This window comes from Monodelphis domestica, chromosome 4 (genome assembly GCF_027887165.1).
Source record: "Monodelphis domestica isolate mMonDom1 chromosome 4, mMonDom1.pri, whole genome shotgun sequence".
Lineage (NCBI taxonomy): Eukaryota > Metazoa > Chordata > Mammalia > Didelphimorphia > Didelphidae > Monodelphis > Monodelphis domestica.
In genome coordinates, this window is record NC_077230.1 from 172230497 (window position 1) to 172250155 (window position 19659).

At 34.8% G+C, this 19659-nt stretch overlaps 1 protein-coding gene across 5 annotated transcripts in view; it reads right to left on the reverse strand.

The window, feature by feature from the left end:
* The window catches only part of GRB14 (growth factor receptor bound protein 14), a 175510-nt gene that overhangs the window by 72722 nt on the left and 83129 nt on the right, over positions 1–19659 (reverse strand). The gene's annotated exons all lie outside the window — the stretch shown is intronic.

A 19659-nucleotide genomic window follows, 5' to 3' on the forward strand; every position in this document is an offset into this window, starting at 1 on the left:
ACAAAACCTTAAGCTGGGTGGTATCATAGGTAGAGCTCTAGGCATGGAGTCAGGAAGACTTGAATTCAAATCAGACATTTATTAGCTGGGCAAGTCTCTTAAGCTCACTAAGCTTCTCTTTCCTCATTTGTAAAATGGGAATAATAACAGCATCTTTCTACCAGAGTTGCTGTGATAATATATGTAACAGTAGTATTTTACAAACCTATAAGTACAATACCAGTGCTAATCATTATTAGCTGTTATTAATCTAAGCATGCCTCCTCCATGTTGTCATTACTGATTTTTTACTTTTTAATCCAAGGGTAAAACTTGATGTTTATCCCTATTAAATTTTGTTCTTATTGGACCTGGCCTAATGTTCTATCCTGACCAGAACATTTTTGGATCCTTGCTCTGACATCTAAAGTGTTAGCTGACCTTCCCAGTTTAACAACATCTGCAAATGCTATGCTACCTGTTCTGTGTCAAAACTTAGAGGAATTAGAGTCCTCTCTTTCTGAAGATACTTGAACTAGTACTATCACCTGGGTCCAGGCAACCAACTTCCCATCCACATAGCTGTTCTATTGTTTGTCCCACTTCTTTTCATTTTTTTCTACAATAAAAGGATGACAATTTTTGGTAAAAAAAATTTGTGGAAATCTAGGTAAACTACATCTACAGCATTCCTCTGGTCCTCACAAAATCATCTCATAACCCTGTGAAAAAAGGAAATAAGAAGAGACTTCCATAACCTATTTTTAATGAAGCCATGCTGGCTTTCACTGATTATTGCCACTTTCTTTTTTAAAGTTTACTATGCCTTTAATAATATGTTCTAGATTCTTTCTAGGAATTGAAATCTTGCCGAGGACTTTTAGTATGCAAGTCTCATTTTTATTTTTATTTTATTTTTAGTCAAGACATTTGTCCTCCAGTTCTAGTACATTTGCCAGCCACCATAATCTTTCAAACATCACCAAGAAGTTTTGAAATCTTATCTACCAGCAGTTCTTTAAGAATCAGGAGAGACAGTTTATCTGGGCTCTAAAGGTCATTGAGCTAGAAGGTATATTATTAGAGATCATCTAATTCAACATCTTCATTTAAAGATGAATAAACAGAAGATTTTAGAGATTAATTGATGTGTCCTTAATTATAAAGAAAGTTATTGGCAAAGTCAAGACCAGAACCCAAATAATAATGACTCCTGGTTCAATGTTATTTCCACTATGCTGTGTAATGAAAGATGATTGGGGAAAAAATATTCTATAAGGATTTCCCCTTTGTATCCTAACTGTTTCTGATTCCTCTCCTTCTACCAAGGATTCCATTAGTCTCTGCTTATTATTCTGTATTATTTATTATTATTCTATATCTATTCCATCATGGATTTTTTATATTTAGCAATCATTATATGCATTTCATGTCTCATTGAAGATATTATCTAATTATTGCACCCTCAAAATCACATCTTCAGCACAAACCAAGGTATTAAGGTCATTAGGGACTACATAATAAATTCAGATTCAGATATACTGTATCTATGTGTCAGGTGACCATATCCAAACTAGACCTAGTAATTAAAAATTTGACAAAATATAAAAGGTACCCCAATTCCATAAGTAAGCATGAGTTTATTTAAAACCAGAAATCAAGGTAACCTTCTCCAATTGTCATCTGCACTAGAAGATCAGTGGAGGAAGAAGAAAAGAACAGATATTCATTAACCACTTCTATGTGAAAGGCACTGTGCTATATACTCTACAAATCCTGTCCTATTCAATCCTCACAATAACCATGGGAGGCAGTTACTAGTATTATCTTCATTTTTCAGTTGAGGAAACTGGGGTGGAGTTTAAATGTCTTAACCAGAAGCACACAGCTAATAAGTACCTATGACTGTATTTTAATTCAAATTTTCCTGATTCCCAGCCTAGCACTCTATTACACCTCTTAGCTGCCCCCAGAAGAAATTTATCAAAGATTTATAAAGTTTCCTTTCTTCTTAAGCTTTTTTTTTAAATGTTTAAGCCATAGAACCCTTTCATAGTATTATTAAAATGTTTAAAATGAAAAAAAAACATAACAAAGGATGATCAAGAAACCAAATGTATTAAAACAAAATTATCAAAAATATATTTTCTAAAATTCATAAACCCTGATTAAGAATCCCTCCTCTAGGAAGAAGGGAAGGAGACAATTTTGATCATATAACTTCAGAAAACTTATGTGGAAATTTGATATTATATGCACTTAGTAATAAATAAATACATTTTAAAAAATAAATAAATTAGATGACCTCAAAAAAAAAAAAAGAATCTCTCCCCTAAGGGGAGCTCAGTGGTTCAGTGGATAAGGTGTCAGACCTGTAGATAGGAGGTCCTGGGTTAAAATCTGGCGTCAGACACTTGCTAGCTCTGTGTCTCTGGGCAAATCATTTGAACAAAATTGCCTATCCCATATGGTTCTTCTGTCTTGGAACCAATACTTATCAATTTTAAGACAGAAGGTAAGGGTTTTTTAAGTTTTTAAGGTTTTTTCCTTCCTCTAGAATCTGCTAAGACATTATCAGATGTTGCTACCATGTATACATGAATCTGCCACTCAGTCCAATAGTTTTGCATTTTAGATAATTCATTAAAACTAAGGTAATCAGGAAGCAATTTTTTCACACTATATTATGCAGAAACCCTTGTGCTAGATGTTACAGGGGTCACTACTAGGTAAGACATGCTCTCTACTTGAGGAATTTGCAATTCAATGGCAGAGATAAGAAATGCAAAAGAGCAACTGAACCATAACAACAGGTAGAATCTTATGTCTAATTGCATAGCAAGAGATGTGGCTGGTAGAGTGCACATGGCCGGAGAAGACAAAGACCATTATGACTGGAAAAGCCACAAGATGTTTCCTATGAATGTGGTTGAACTTAAGTTGGGTTTTAAAGGACTAGTAGAATTAGGGCTAGCAGACAGGAAGGGAGAAAGTGTCCCAAGCAACCAGGCTGGTATCACTGGCACAAGAATGGGGAATGGGGATGCTGTGTTGGAGACACCGTTGTGATGAAGTTTGAAAAGGCAAGGTTGAGCCCTTGAGTATCCAATTCTTTAAAGAAAGACCATGTTAAAATCAAACAACAAAAAATACAGTAGGCACCAATCTCTCATTGAGCACTTATTAGAATACTATGTCCATATGCCTTTGGCAGGGGAGACCAGAAAGTATTTTCTAGGAAGAAAGGACCTATGTGATGATGGATGGTCTACTTCTTACAATAGCAAATGCAATCAACACTATATTGTATTAAAAATACTATAGTAAAAGTATAAGGGGCAAAAAGAAGGTATAGTGGATAAAGTGCTAGCCTGGGCTGACTTCAAATCTGGCTTCAGTGGGTAAGCCACTTAAACCTGTTTGCCTCAATTTCTTCATCTGTAAAATAAGTTGGAGAAAGAAATGGCCAACTACTCTAGTATCTTTGCTAAGAAAATTCCAAATGAGATCACAAAAAGCTGAACAACAATAAAAAGCATAACATCATGGTCTCATTCCCTGAATAAGCTTACAGTTTAATAGGGAAAATAAGATATAGGTACATGGAAAGTTTAATTACCACACAATATTTAATAACAATAATAATAACATCTAATAACAAGACAAGTCAACAATTCAAAGAAAGAGCCCAAAATTTCCGTGTAGGATTCTGTGGAAATAAATACACCCTCTTCATAAAAATGAAAATAGGTAGAATAATTTGAAGAATAATTTGCCAGTGTATGTTTAAGAGGTAATAAAATAATGAGATCCTATGATTATTAATACCTATAATTGAGAATATAACTAATTTTTTAACACCAAAATTCTTCCAGGAATAATATAGGCTCTAAGTTTTGGAACACTACAGTCACAAAAGAATTAAAACTGTAGATTATGAAAAACAACCAGGCAAGAAAAAACATGTGATGGGCTTAATCAGGCAAAGAAGAAATTTTGCAGAAGAATTAATATAAAGCATATTGTCAAAGAAATACATGACAAGAAAAACACAAGGCCCACTCATTTTGCTAGTAGTATCCATGCGATATAAAGAAAATTAGAGGAAGGCTCCCTGAGTAATGAGCAGACCCACTGTGGTAAACAACTGGGACAAGATGTACTAGTAGGCATAATTGGTTTGCCATATGCATCACTAAAAGGAATACCCACATCAATGAGATCATAGTCCAATTCAATATTAGTATGTGGTAAGAACAAATTTATGGGAGAATCTAAACAAAAGATACAAGAACTGGGCAGTCAGAAACAGATTGTAGGCTTCATCTTTGAAGGGAATACCCATATCAACAATATCTCCTCTCTACCAGAATAAACTAAAAACATCATCTCCACATAAAGATATTTTTAAAAGAGAATTGTAACAGATCAACCAGTCATCCAAAGCTGGAAGAGATCCAGGGATCAAGTACTCTAATTCTTAAGTTACTTCACCAAAGTCATATATAGTAAAAATAGCAAAGCTAGAAATTAAATCCAAACTTCTCACTCCATATGCAACATTTTTCTTTGTCTATCAAACCTCAAGTGACTAAACAAACTATAGCAAATCATTTTAGTATAATACTAAAATTTAATTAAAAGCAAATATAAAAATAAAATATGAGAATCAATTGACAAGAACTAACAAAAATTACAATTAAGTGCTTATTTTGTGACAGACATGAGTACTGAGAATACAAAGAAAAAGCAACAGTGCCAGCCCTCAAGGAATTTACATTGCAATGGGAGAGACAAAATATACACAAATCAAAATATACAACATCAATACATAGTAGATGGAAATTGTCTCAGAGCAGAAGGCATCAGCAGCTAGGGGAAAAAAGCCAGGGATTTTAAGAGGAAAATTGGGACAAGAACATTCTAATCCAAGGGACAGCTAGTGCCAATGCATGGAGATGTGGGAAATGTTACATGTATGAAGAACAATGTCAATATCTGAATTGTAAAGTGCCATGAAAAGGAATGCATGGAAAAGAAAAAAAAACTAAAAAGATGGACAGAACCTGGTTCTCAAGAGCTTTTAATGCCAAATGGAAGAAGTTGTATTTGGTGTAAGAGGTAACAAAGAATGATGGGAGTTTAATAAGAGGAGGGACAGATATAGGATGGCCCAGATGTACATTTTAGGAACATTATTTGATTTGGAGTGGAGACTTGAGGCAGAGAGTCCAATAAGAAGGCTACTGCAACAGTTCATGTAAGAGATGGATGATGAAGCCCTGAACTTGTATAGTAGCTATATGATTTTTTAAAGAGATGTATGTAAGAGATGTGAGAAGATTTTTAAGATTTGACAACTAAGTAAATAAGTGGGGTAATACCAAGAATGCAAATTTTAATTAAAAGAATATAAAATAACACAAAGTCAAAGAAGAACAAAAAGCACATATACTACATTAAAGGAAAATAAATACACACATATATGTAGATAAGAATGTGTGTGAAAAGGGATGAAGACAAATTAAAGAGACCCCAAAAGCAATGACAGACAGGTTAATAGAGACAGAGCCATTCAAGCACTGTTTCTGACTCCCTAGGCTTGCCCTCCATCCTTTAAAATCTGAGGCCTTCTCATTTGGAACATCCATACCCAACCACTTCTCCCACTGGTGAGTCACTTTAAAGGACCTCCATTTTGGAAAGGATCAGCCATACCTTTTGGACTCTGCCCATGACTTCACTTAAGCAACATGCTCTCCCCTTCCCGCCACCACAGGTATATTATATACTCACTGCTTTCCAGCTGCCTTTCATTCATTGTGTTCTCCATTAGAACCTAAACTTCTTGAGGGCAAGGACTGACTTTCTTTTTTGCTCATATTTGTATCCCTAACATTTAGCACAGTGCTTGGCTATTTCAAGTGCTCAATAAATGCTCTTTCCCTTGCCTTGACTATAATCTGTGACTTCTGGCATGTTCTCTGTTGGGTAGATTTATATAATGATATTTACTTCATAATTAAGGAGATCAAGAGCAGTGGTTCTTAATCTATAAACTTGAATGGGAGAAAAATACATCTTATTTTCACTAACATCTAACTGAAAATTGGCATTTCCTTCCATTTTGAATCAGAAATATTACTCTGAAAAGAGGTATACATGTTTTTACTAGAGGTGTCTGTGTTCCAAAAAAAAAGTTAAGAGCCTCTGAGCGTGAGAAACTATACTATAAAGCAGTAATGATCAAAACAAACTGGTACTAGCTAAGAAATATAGTAGTAGATCAATAGAATAGTTTAGGTAATCAACACATGACAGTTAATGTCTGTAGCAACTTAAGGTTTGATAAAACCAAAGATCCAAGTTTTTAGGGGAAGAATTCACTATTTGGCAAAACTGCTGGGAAAACTAGAAAACAGTGTGGCAGAATCTAGACATAGACCAATATTTCATGCCATATAACCAGGATAAAGTCAAAATGGATAATTGAACTAGAAATAAAGGGGTACACCATAAACAAATTAAGAGATCATGGGAAAATTTACCTGTCAGACTTATGGATAAGGGAAGAATTTAAGTCCAAACATACATACATACATATATACGTATATATATATATATATATATATATAAAACAGAGGGAAATTAATAAGAATAAAATGCATTTCCTGATTGAAAAATGGTCAAAGGACATGAACATGCAATTCTTAGAGGAAGAAATTAATACTATCCATAGTCATAGGAAAAAAATGCTCCAAATCACTACTAATTAGAGAAATGTGAATTAAAACAACTTTGAGAAAGCACCTCACAACTATCAGTTTGGCTAAAATGACTAAAAAGGAAAATGATAAATATTGGAGGGGATGTGGGAATCCACTTTTAGTGAAACTATGAATCAATACAATCACTATGGAGAGTAATCTGAAACTAGGCTCAAAGGGGCAAAGAATTGTACATACCCTCTGACCCAGCAATACCACTACTAAGTCTATATCCCAAAAGAGATCAAAGATAAGAGAAAATGATGTATCTCCAAATATTTTAGCAGCTCTTTTGTAGTGGCAAAGAATTGGAAATTGAGGGGTTGTTCATCACTTGAGGACTGTATGAGCAAGTTGTGGAATATGGTTATAATAGAATACTATTGTAGTATAAAAAATGATGAACAGAATGAGTTCATAAAAACCTGGACTTATATGAACTGACACAAAATGAAGTGAGCAGACCCAGAAAAACAATGTATACAGTAACATAAATATTATATGATGATCAAATGTGAAGTATTAAACCATTATCAGTGAAGCAAGTTTCCAAAACAACCACAAGGGATTCATGATGAAAATGCCATCCACAGCCAAAGAAGAAATTTGCTGGAGTTTGAATGAAGATAAAAGTATGAAGATAAAAGTATGCCATTTTCCAAATGATTTACTTCATGAGATTTTTATTATATGTGTGATGTGTGTCATCTATCATGATATAAGTAATGTGGAAATATGCACTGCAAAAAAGTACTGATATAACCCATATCTGACTTTATCACCTTGGGGAGGGGTCAGGGAGAAAGAGAGAAAATGTCAATCCTAAAAACTCAGAAAGCAATTGTCAAATATCATTTCTACATTTAATTGAAAAAATTAATTAATTAAAAATAACATAAAATAAAAAACTCTGAACTAGAGAATAATACTAACAAGGAGAAGAGCATAGACTTTCTACCTATATAGCCTAGAAAGATCTACTCAAATGAAAAATTTTTCATTACATTGACTTTATAAAAGGTAGGGGAAATGTATATCATATATGCAGTTTATCACCAGGAGGGAGGTGTGGGGAATGTAAATGGACAAATACTAGCCCTTGGTACTTCTGGATAAACCATATCTCTGTAGGCCTCCTTTATTATTATGATTACTATTTGCATTAATAAAGAAATTGGTCTTGTTGAGCTGTCAGATTTTTTTTTAATTCTATGAACATTACAATCTTAGAAAGCTTCCTAAGGCAATTAACTGACTCGGCCACCATCAAATGATCAATAATAGAGGCAGAATATAAGCATTTTATCTACTAAATACTGCTAAATTAATTCCATTGAGTAAATTTTAACATTTTATGTGGGCAGGGAAATTGACTATTATAATTAACAGTATTTATCTACTACATGGATTATCAATTTTCAAAAGATTAGACTAAAAGAAACTATTCTTAACATCAAAATCTAGTATTGAAGAAAACTTCTCAATAGCATTTCTTCTTTCTTTGATAACCAAATATTGGAGGGGCAAAGTCAAGATGGCCATGTAGAAGCAGCAAAAGTTCAGACATCTGAAAAACCTTTCTTACCAATCACAAACTGAATGCTCCTAGGAGACTGAAAATCAAACCTAACAACAAGCCAGAGCCAAGGAACCCTCCTGATGGACTCAATTCAAAAGGTATGCACCCCAAAAGCCGGAATCTGAGAACAGTCTGGTTTAAGGGGAAGGCAGAAGGAAGATCCCAGGACCCCTCTCCCCCAAACCTAGAGCACTAAGATCACAGAAGCAGCAGGAACTTCTGGGCAGGCAAAGGCACTGGTCTGGAGGGTGTACCTTGTGGACAGGGCTGTGCCAGGCTCAGAGCATCAAACACAGGCAGTGGGGAAAGAGCTGGAGAGGGAGCACAGAGCTAGAAGCCTGGACAGAGCAGCGAAGACCCTCCATATTGTTTGAGCCTTCCAGGAGGTTTTGGCCTCAGAGCACATCCAGCCCAACCCAGCTGAACTTAATCCCATCAAAAGTCTTCAGAGCTCAAGGAATCTGAAGATCCAACACCCCTCCCCCACAGACTGCTGGACTTTAATGCAATCAAAAGCCTCCAGAGGACAGGGAAGCTCAAACTCCAATACTCCTCCCCCACAGACTTCACTGAGAGATCTTCTGTCAAAGCTCCAAGAGGAGAGACTGACAGAAAACCCCAAAACCAAAACAATGAGAAGAGCAAGAGCTCAGACAAATACGGGGAGAAAAGAAGTGGTAAATATGAGCAAACAACAGAAAAATAAGAAAGAAATTACAATCGACAGCTTCTGTACAGGCAATGAACCAAGAGCAAACAGAACAGAAGAGAAGGCAAGCAATAAAACATAATTCCCAGTGAATTGGATATAGGCTTTGGAAGAACTCAAAATGAAATTCAAAACAAAATTAAAGAGAGGCTAAAGACAATTGGGAAAATAATTTAAAAACGAAGATAAGTCATCTGGAAACAGAAAATAGTGTCTTGAAAGCCGAAATGAACCAGCGTGAAAATGAGACAAAGGAGATGAAAGATGAGGAAAACAGAATGAAAGATGACCTCCAAAGAAAATCAGACCAGAAGGACAAAGATGACCAAAAATCCAGGGATGAAATCCAGTCTTTAATAACCAGGATACAACAAATAGAATTAAGTGACCTCACAAGGCAGCAAGACACTATAAAAGAAAACCAAAAGAATGAAAAAATTGAGAAAAATATGTAGCATCTCATTCACAAAACAGAGGATTTAGAAAATTCTTCGAGGAGAAGCAATTTAAGAATCATTGGTCTACCAGAAAACTGTGACAAAATAAAAAGTCTGGACATAATACTACAGGAAATTATCCAAGAAAACTGCCCCGATATTCTAGAACATGAGGGGAAAGTAGAGATTGAAAGAATATACAGATCACCTCCTGTACTTAATCCCCAACTGACAATACCCAGGAATGTTATAGCCAAATTCAAGAACTACCAGACCAAGGAAAAAATATTACAACCTGCCAAAAAGAAGTCATTCAGATACCACGGAACCACAGTGAGGATAACACAGGATCTGGTTGTATCCACACTGAAGGACCAAAAAGTATGGAATATGATATTACAGAAAGCAAGGGAACTAGGTCTACAACCAAGAATCAACTACTCAGCAAAACTGACTATATTCTTACAGGAGAAAGTATGGTCATTCAACAAAATAGAAAAATTCCAAGAATTTGTAAAGAAAAGACCAGACCTGAAAGAAAATTTGATGCCCAACCACAGAACTCAAGAGCACCATCAAAAGGTAATTTTAAAGGAGGGAAAAAACAAAACAAAACAAAACAAAAAAACATTTTTAAGAGACTCAATAAGTTAAAATTATACTATTAGAAAAGATGTCATTGGTAACTCTTAAAAATTGGTATTATCAACTGAGCACCTAGAAGAATTACACTAAGAGGGAACAGTGACAAACTGTAGAGGATGAAATGACAAGGCATAAATAAGTATATAGATACATGTATGCATAAAAGCATATACGTGTGTGTATATATATATGTATACATATATACAACTAGAGCTAAAAAAAGAGGTTAATACGAAAAGAAATGGGAATGGAAACAAAAGGGGGTAAATTTATATGTCACAAAGAAGCTCATGGTGGGGGGAGAACATCAATACACTGGAAGGTGTGGAAAGGAAACAAGACTGACAGTTTGTGGGGGAAGGGGCCAACTGGGAGTGGCAATTGGGTCTTATGACTAGCACTTCCTTCCTGCCTGGAGTGGCAGTTGGGTCTTGGGATTAGCACTTCCTTCCTGCCGGGGGGGCGGGGGGGGGGGACTGGCTTCCTGGGGTTGGAGGAGGAAGGAGCTTGTCAGCCCAGTCTGGTGTGGTGTGCCTCTTCTTGGTTCAGCCGGAAGACACAAGCTTCTGAAGGTTACACCTGTTCTTGTTTGCTTTCTGTCTACTGCTAAGATTCTGAATTATATAAACTGGACTGACATAGAGTAGACGGGAGTGGGAGAACCCTCCGCCAGTCTCTGGGGCCTGGCTCCAGGTCTGAAGCTGAGAAAAAACTCCAATCCCAACTGGTTATTACATTTATATTATTTGAATTCACAGTCAGAGAAGTGGACTTTCTTTTCTGGTCATAGAAGGAGCTGAACTTCAGTTCAGTCATTCCAGGACAAAGAGTCCTTATCGGACCCCTGCTTTTTCCTCTCAGCAGGGGGCATCTCCCTCCCTTGCCTCACCAAGAAATATACCCTCTCTCCCCTCTCTTCTCTATACCCCATACAAATACCTCAATTATCCCCAGTTTTCATATCCCATTTCCTTTCACAATAAATATTACAAAGGGTAAAGAGATTGAAGATAGGACATACTCAACTCTTACGTGCATTGAAATTGACCCATAGAAGGAAGAACAATATAATCCATTAGGGCAAAGAATAGATTCACGCCCTATAGGGGAGTAGAAGGGTAACAAATGGACTCATGGGGAGGGAAGCAGTATGAGGGAGGGAGAGGGTGGGGAGTAGTTTTAGAAAGACTGCAAGGAAAATAAAGGGGGGAATAAGAAGGGAGGGGATAGAAAGGGAAGTAAAATAAGGGTGGTAATTAAGGGGATTGATTAAAAACAAACATTTGTATAGAAGGAAATAGTGAAAGAAGAAAAGGGAATGCCAAGAATAGAAATCACAATGCTGGGAAATACACAGCTAGTAATCATAACTCTGAATGTGAATGGAATGAACTCACCCATAAAATGCAAGAAAATAGTAGAGTGGATTAGAATTCAAAACCCTACCATATGCTATCTACAAAAAACACACATGAGGAAGGTAGATAAGCATAGGGTGAAAGTAAAAGGATGGAGCCAAATCTATTGGGCATCAACTGATAAAAAGAAGGCAGGAGTCACAATCATGATATCTGACAAAGCCAAAGTAAAAATAAATCTAGGTAAAAGAGATATGGAAGGTAATTACATCATGATAAAAGGCAGTATAGACAATGAGGAAATATCAGTACTCAACATGTATGCACCAACTGGCATAGCATCCAGATTTCTAAAGAAGAAACTAGTGGAGCTCAAGGTTGAAATAGATAGAAAAACTATACTAATGGGAGACCTGAACTTTCCTCTATCCAAACTAGATAAATCAAACCAAAAAATAAATAAGAAAGAGGTAAGAGAAGTGAATGAAAGTTTAGAAAAATTAGAGTTAGTAGATATATGGAGAAAAATAAATAGGGACAAAAAGGAATACACCTTCTTTTCAGCAGCACATGGTACATTCACAAAAATTGACCATGTATAAGGGAATAAAAACATTGCAAACAAGTGCAAAAGAGCAGATCACAATGCAATGAAAATAATAATTAGAAAGGGTACATGGAGAGGTAAATCAAAAATTAATTGGAAATTAAACAATACGATTCTCCAACACGACTTAGTTAAAGAATAAATCATAGAAACAATTAATATCTTCATTGAAGAAAATGGCAATGATGAGACATCCCTTCAAAACCTATGGAATGCAGCCAAAGCAGTACTCAGGGGGAAATATATATTCTTGAGTTCATATATTAATAAATTAGGAAGGGCAGAGGTCAATGAATTGGACATACAAATTAAAAAACTAGAAAGTGAACAAATTAAAAATTCTCAGATGAAGACTAAATTAGAGATCCTAAAAATCAAAGGAGAAATTAATAAAATTGAAAGTCAAAGAACTATTGATTTAATGAATGAAACTAGAAGCTGGTACTTTGAAAAAACAAATAAAATAGACATAGTATTGGTCAGTTTAATTAAAAAAAAAGGAAAGAAGAAAACCAAATTGACATTATTCAAGATGAAAAGGGAGACCTCACCTCTAATAAAGAGGAAATTAACGCAATCATTAAAAACTATTATGCCCAATTATATGGCAACAAATATGGCAACCTAGGTGATATGGATGAATACTTACAAAAATATAAATTGCCTAGACTAACAGAGGAAGAAATAGATTACGTAAAAAAGCCCATATCAGAAAAAGAAATTGAACAATCCATCAAAGAACTCCCTAAGAAAAAATCCCCAGGTCCAGATGGATTCATAAATGAATTCTATCAAACATTTAAAGAACTAATCCCAATATTATACAAACTATCTGCCAGAATAAGCAAAGAAGTTCTACCAAATTCATTTTACAACACAAATATGGTACTGATCCCAAAGCCAGGCAGGTCAAAAACAGAGAAAGAAAACTATATACCAATTTCCTTAATGAATATAGATGCAAAATTCTTAAATAGGATACTAGCAAAAAGACTCCAAGAAGTCATCACAAGGGTTATTCACTATGACCAGGTAGGATTCAGGAATGCAAGGATGGATCAGTATTAGGAAAACCATCCACATAACTGACCATATTAACAAGCAAACTGATAAAAATCACATAATTATCTCAATAGATGCAGAAAAAGCCTTTGATAAAATACAACACCCATTCCTATTGAAAACACTAGAAAATATAGGAATAGAAGGGCCTTTCCTAAAAATGATAAACATTATATATCTAAAACCATAAGCAAACATCATCTACAATGGGGGAAAAACTCGAAGCCTTCCCAATAAGATCAGGAGTGAAACAAGGATGCCCATTATCACCTTTATTATTTAACATTGTACTAGAAACATTAGCACTAGCAATTAGAGAAGAAAAAGGAATTGAAGGTATTAAAATTGGCATTGAGGAGACCAAGTTATCACTCTTTGCGGATGATATGATGGTCTACTTAAAGAATCCTAGAGAATCAAGCAAAAAACTATTCAAAATAATCAACAACTTTAGCAAAGTTGCATGATACAAAATAAACCCGCATAAGTCATCAGCATTTCTATATATCTCCAACCCATTTCAGCAGCAAGAATTAGAAAGAGAAATTCCATTTAAAATCACCCTAGACAATATAAAATACTTAGGAATCTATGTGCCAAAACTAACACAGGAACAATATAAACACAACTACAAAACAATCTCCACACAATTAAAATTAGATCTAAACAATTTGAAAAACATTTATTGCTCATGGGTGGGATGAGCTAACATAATAAAAATGACAATCCTACCCAAATGAATTTACTTATTTAGTGCCATATCCATTGAACTACCAAAAAACTTTTTTACTGAATTAGAAAAAAAACATAACAAAGTTCATTTAGAAGAACAAAAGATCAAGGATATCCAGGGAAATAATGAAAAAAAAAGCAAAAGAAGGAGGACTTGCAGACCCAGATCTCAAACTATATTATATAGCAGTGGTCATCAAAACAATTTGGTACTGGCTAAGAGATAGAAATGAGGATCAGTGGAATAGACTTGGGGTAAATGACCTCAGGAAGACAATCTATGATAAGCCCAAAGATCCCAGTTTTTGAGACCCACTATTTGATAAAAACTGCTGGGAAAATTGGAAGACAGGATGGGAGAGATTCCATTTGGATCAACATCTCACACCCTACACCAAGATAAACTCAGAATGGGTGAATGACCTGAACATAAAGTAGGAAACTATAAGCAAATTAGGTGAACACGGAATAGTATACTTGTCAGATCTATGGGAAAGGAAAGACTTTAAAACCAAGCAAGAGCAAGAAAAAATTACAAAATGTAAAATCAATAACTTTGACTACATCAAATTAAAAAGGTTTTGTACAAACAAAACCAATGTAACTAAAATTAGAAGGAAAGCAACAAAATGAGAAACAATCTTCATAACAACAACCTCTGACAAAGATCTAATTACTCAAATCTATAAAGAGCTAAACCAGTTGTACAAAAAATCAAGCCATTCTCCAATTGATAAATGGGCAAAGGACATGAATAGGCAATTTTCAGTTAAAGAAATCAAGACTATTAATAAGCACATGAAAAAGTGTTCTAGATCTCTTATAATCAGAGAGATGCAAACCAAAACAACTCTGAGGTATCACCTCACACCTAGAAGATTGTTCAACATGACAGCAAAGGAAAGTAATGAATGCTGGAGGGGATGTGGCAAAGTGGGGACACTAATTCATTGCTGGTGGAGTTGTGAATTGATCCAACCATTCTGGAGGCCAATTTGAAACTATTCCCAAAGGGCACTAAAAGACTGTCTGCCCTTTGATCCAGCCATAGCACTGCTGGGTTTGTACCCCAAAGAGATAATAAGGAAAAAGACTTGTACAAGAATATTCATGGCTGCGCTCTTTGTGGTGGCAAAAAATTGGAAAAATGAGGGGATGCCTTTCAATTGGGGAATGGCTGAACAAATTGTGGTATATGTTGGTGATGGAATACTATTGTGCTAAAAGGAATAATAAAGTGGAGGAATTCCATGGGGACTGGAACAATCTCCAGGAATTGATGCAGAGTGAGAGGAGCAGAAACAGGAGAACATTGCACACAGAGACTGATACACTGTGGTACAATCGAATGTAATGGGCTTCTCCATTAGTGGCAAAGCAGTGATCCTGAACAACTTAGAGGAATCTATGAGAAAAACCACTATCCACATTCAGAGGAAACACTGTGGTAGTAAAAACACCGAAGAAAAACAACAGCTTGAATACATGGATAGAAGGGATATGGTTCAGGGATGTAGACTCTAAATGAACATCCTAGTGCAAACATCAACATGGAAATAGGTTCTGATCAAGGACACAAGTAATACCCAATGAAATTGCATGTTGTCTGTGCGGAGGGTGGGTGGATGGGAGGGAGGGAAACAATGTGATTATTGTAACTAAGGAATAATGTTCTAATTTGACTAAATAAACTAATTCAAATGGGAAAAAAAGGTTATAGAGGAGTGGCCTCTGTGCAGAGGAGGACATAGCAGCTACATATTTCGAGGCTTGAAGAAAACGATCAAAGCATATATGTATTATTTATTGATCATCAACAAAATTTTAACATGGCTGAGACAGGCTTATTCTGGGAAAGGATGCTATACTGAATTTATATTTCTAAGAAAGAAAAAATCTCTTTGGATTTAAAGTGTCTAAGGGCTGCCTAATACTTTTATTGGAGGTAACAGAAGGGGATTTTAAATTAAAACCAATGCTTCTTTGTTGTTCTAGAAATCCTCTCATCCTGAGAGGTTTTCAGTTCTTTGGCAAACAAATAAAAAATCAAGGGTGACTAAAATAAATAAATAATCAATAAATCCAAATATTTGCAAACATCCTGAAATGTTTCCAGATCCTTACTGACATAAATTATTATTGGCTAAGTGGCCAAAGCAATAAAGTTGAAATGTGAATGACCAAATTCAAATCAAGCCTCAAACATTAATTGTGTGACCCACAACAAGTCATTTGATTCCTGCTTCCTTCAACTTTATCATCTGTTAAATGGGGATAATAATTGTTATCTATTTGCCAGGGTTGCCAGGAATATAGTTTTACCTAAGCATTAGTTATTGACAACAACAACAACAACAACTACTACTACTACTACTACTACTACTACCACCTCATCTAAAAATGCCTAACCAGTTAGCTGCTTCATAGAAAGATAACTAGGTGGTGAAATGGATAAGAGCACTGAGCCTTGAAACAGGAAGATCTGAGTTCAATAGCAGCCTCAGATACTAAATAGCTGTGTGATCCTAGGAAAGTCAATTAAACCTTTTTGCCTCAGTTTCCTCATTTGTAAAATGAGCTGGAGAAGAAAATGGCAAATCACTCCAGAATCTTTGCTAATAAAACCCTAAATAGGATCACGAAAATGTTGGACACAACTAAAATAACTGAACATCAAGAAAACAGTTGTTGAGGTGAAATTATTTCAAAAGAATGGATTGTTGAAATGAAAAACTATGAATGAATTTTGGTAGATTATAGGATCATAGATGTAGAGCTATATAGAAAGGTCTAATTCCTTTGTTTTAGAGATGAGGGAAGTGAGGACCACATAGGGCAGGTTGCTTGCCTAGGGAATTAAGACAGACAACATCAGAATGAGGATTTATACCAACATCCTCTACCTCCAGAAAGTGTTCTTTCCACCATGCATACTGTCTCACATCTCGAGAATTTTAGAACTCTTCCCCAAATGGTTAAAAGTCATTGGATATGAACAAGCAGTTCTCAAGAGATAAAGTCCAAGCCATCTATAAATGTAAGGAAAAATATTACAATTGATTCTAAACAGGTAAATTTAAATTAGAACAACTCTCAACAAAGTTGACAAAAAAGGAAAATGACAAATGTTGGTAGAACTGTGGGAAGACAGAAACATTAATTCGGTGTTAGAAAAGCTATGAATTGGTCTACATATTGTGGAAAGCAATACAGAACTAAGTTTATATCCCCAAAGAAATCAAAAGGATTTTAAAAGACCCTCTATATACAAAAAATATGTTAGCAATTCTTTTTGAAGCGATAAAAACCTCAAAATTAAGGGAGTGTTCATCAATTGGGAAATGGCAGAACAAATTTTAATATATGAATATGCTGGTTGAAATGATGAAAGAAATGGTTTCTTAGAAATGTTATAAGACATATGAACTCATTCAGTGAAGTTAAAAGAACCAAGAAACAATTCAGGAATTAACAATACTTTAAAAAGGAACAATTCTGATAGACTGAAGAACTTTGCTCAAAGCAATCATCAGTTCTCATTGTGGGGGACTGATGATGAGATAATGAAGAATACTACCCATTGCCTGAAAGATGTTAGACAGATTCAATATGCAGAGTAATATATACATTTTTGAACACAGATAACATGAAAATTTGTTTTGCTTATATTTTTGTTACAAAGTGGGGTTTTTTCCCTCCTAAATGGGAAAGAGTAAAAGTTGAAGCAAGAGAAAAAAATATGAGATAATTTTTAAATGAAAATTTTAGGACTCCTGAGTTTCTAAAACCAAGAAAAAGATTTACAATTGATAGTGAAAGAAAGTTTCTTGCCTTTTCCCCCATCCCCAGGTACCTCTAAGACTTGAACTTAAGTATTTTGATGAGTATCAAAGAGCAAAGCTCATTACTGGAAAAGAAACACTACACTAAGAATTGCACTTGAATTCAAGTTTCTACCACAGCACAAATGATAAAACAGTCTTAATGAGCTTGAGCAACAAACAACTTGAGCAACAAACAACTTGAGCAACAAACACTTATTAAGCATTTACTATTTATTGCTATTCACTGTGCTAAGCACCAAGGATACAATGATAAGATTGAAACAAAAGTCCTGAGCCCTGATAGATTAGACACTGACAGAGAAGTTACTTCCTACTGATGCCAGATACTTTTAGAGGTGTACTATACTCACTTTGTAGGGACATTAGGGTGCCTACTACTAAATTACCCTTATACCTATCTGTTCAAGGCAAATAAAGAAGCCATATGCTGAGCTATGAGATTAGTCTGTGCTTTTTAGAGGAAAGACAACGCTGTGCATTAAAAAAATGGTGAGGAAGTAATTTGGTGTATTCATTTGCAAGCCTCCTTTCACTGTACTAAAGAGTATGCTAGTTCCTGACATGTCCATGTAATCATTTTTTCATCACCTAATAAAGTCTAATCCAATGTGTGAAAGAAATAATAAGGAAAAAAATCCAATCCCTAAAGTAAATGGTATCAGCCTGGGCAGAATAACTGAAGTGACATATGAACCCTGTGAGGGAAGTTGGCCAGGAGTACTTTCATATGCAACTTACCAATGTTTGGTGCATAATGTTAATGTTTGTTTATTGAAAAAGAAAGCCACAAGGTTGAGCCTAATATAGTTAATACTTATAAAGGAAAACCTTAAAGAAGTTCATTACAAAAACTGAGAGAAAACTAAAACCTCAGATCTTACTCAGTAAGTGCAAACATTATTTCCAAAATAGTCTCTTGATTACCATTGAACACTTCAACTGATTTTCTATTCAAATTTTGCTCCTACTGTTCACCCATACTACAAAAAAATGTCCTTGAAAATGATAACATCTTTTACTAATGTTTTCGAAACACTCTTTAAAACGAGGAATGAACAAAACAGGTATCATTTTAAATTTGCATAATTCTAAAAGAAAATAAATTCAAATTTATATCATTTTAGAGGTGGAAGGGGCTAGACCAACTCCCTCATTTTACAGGTAAGAAAACAGACACACAGAAAGGTTAAGTACAGAGAACATCCAGATCTTTATTTAGCTTTCTGAATAGGAAAGAAAACCTGTACAACAATGTTCAATATGCAATTTAATAGCTTATAAAATAAGGAAATAGCCTTAGGAATAAGCAGTCTAGAATGAAAGCCATGTAAATGAAATATCTTGGTTGGAGGAGTACAGGAGAATAATCAAATTGAAGAAGTGGATAGAATATTCAAGTTGAACTTAAATTTAGGATCTACAATAGTGACTGCAGTGTTTAAGCGACCATACTTTAGTTCAATTTTTACTTGACCAACAAAGAAATCAGTTATGGAATGATACCACTTAAATATCAGAGGAATATACACAGAATATGAATTATAGTTATCATTCCAACATATATGCTAAAGCATACGGTTTTTGTATTAAAATACAAAATGCAATGTAAATGTGACAGAAAGCTCCTTTACACAAACTATTTGATATAATTTGTATTTTTTTAATAAATGGAATTATCTTTACTCATAATATTCACATATATTTAAAATAAGAATCAAGTAAAATTGATAGAAATTAGAAATATAACCAGAAAAATGTATAATTCACAAGAAAGCAATTACATATTTCCTTTCAGCAATAGAGAGAAATATTATGAACTACAGAGAAACAAACTGTTCCTTATAAATCAATATAAAACACCATAGCAAATGTGAATTAGCAATTAAAATGAAAGCAAACAGGATTAAAGATAAATATGTATAGTACCAGAAAAAAGACT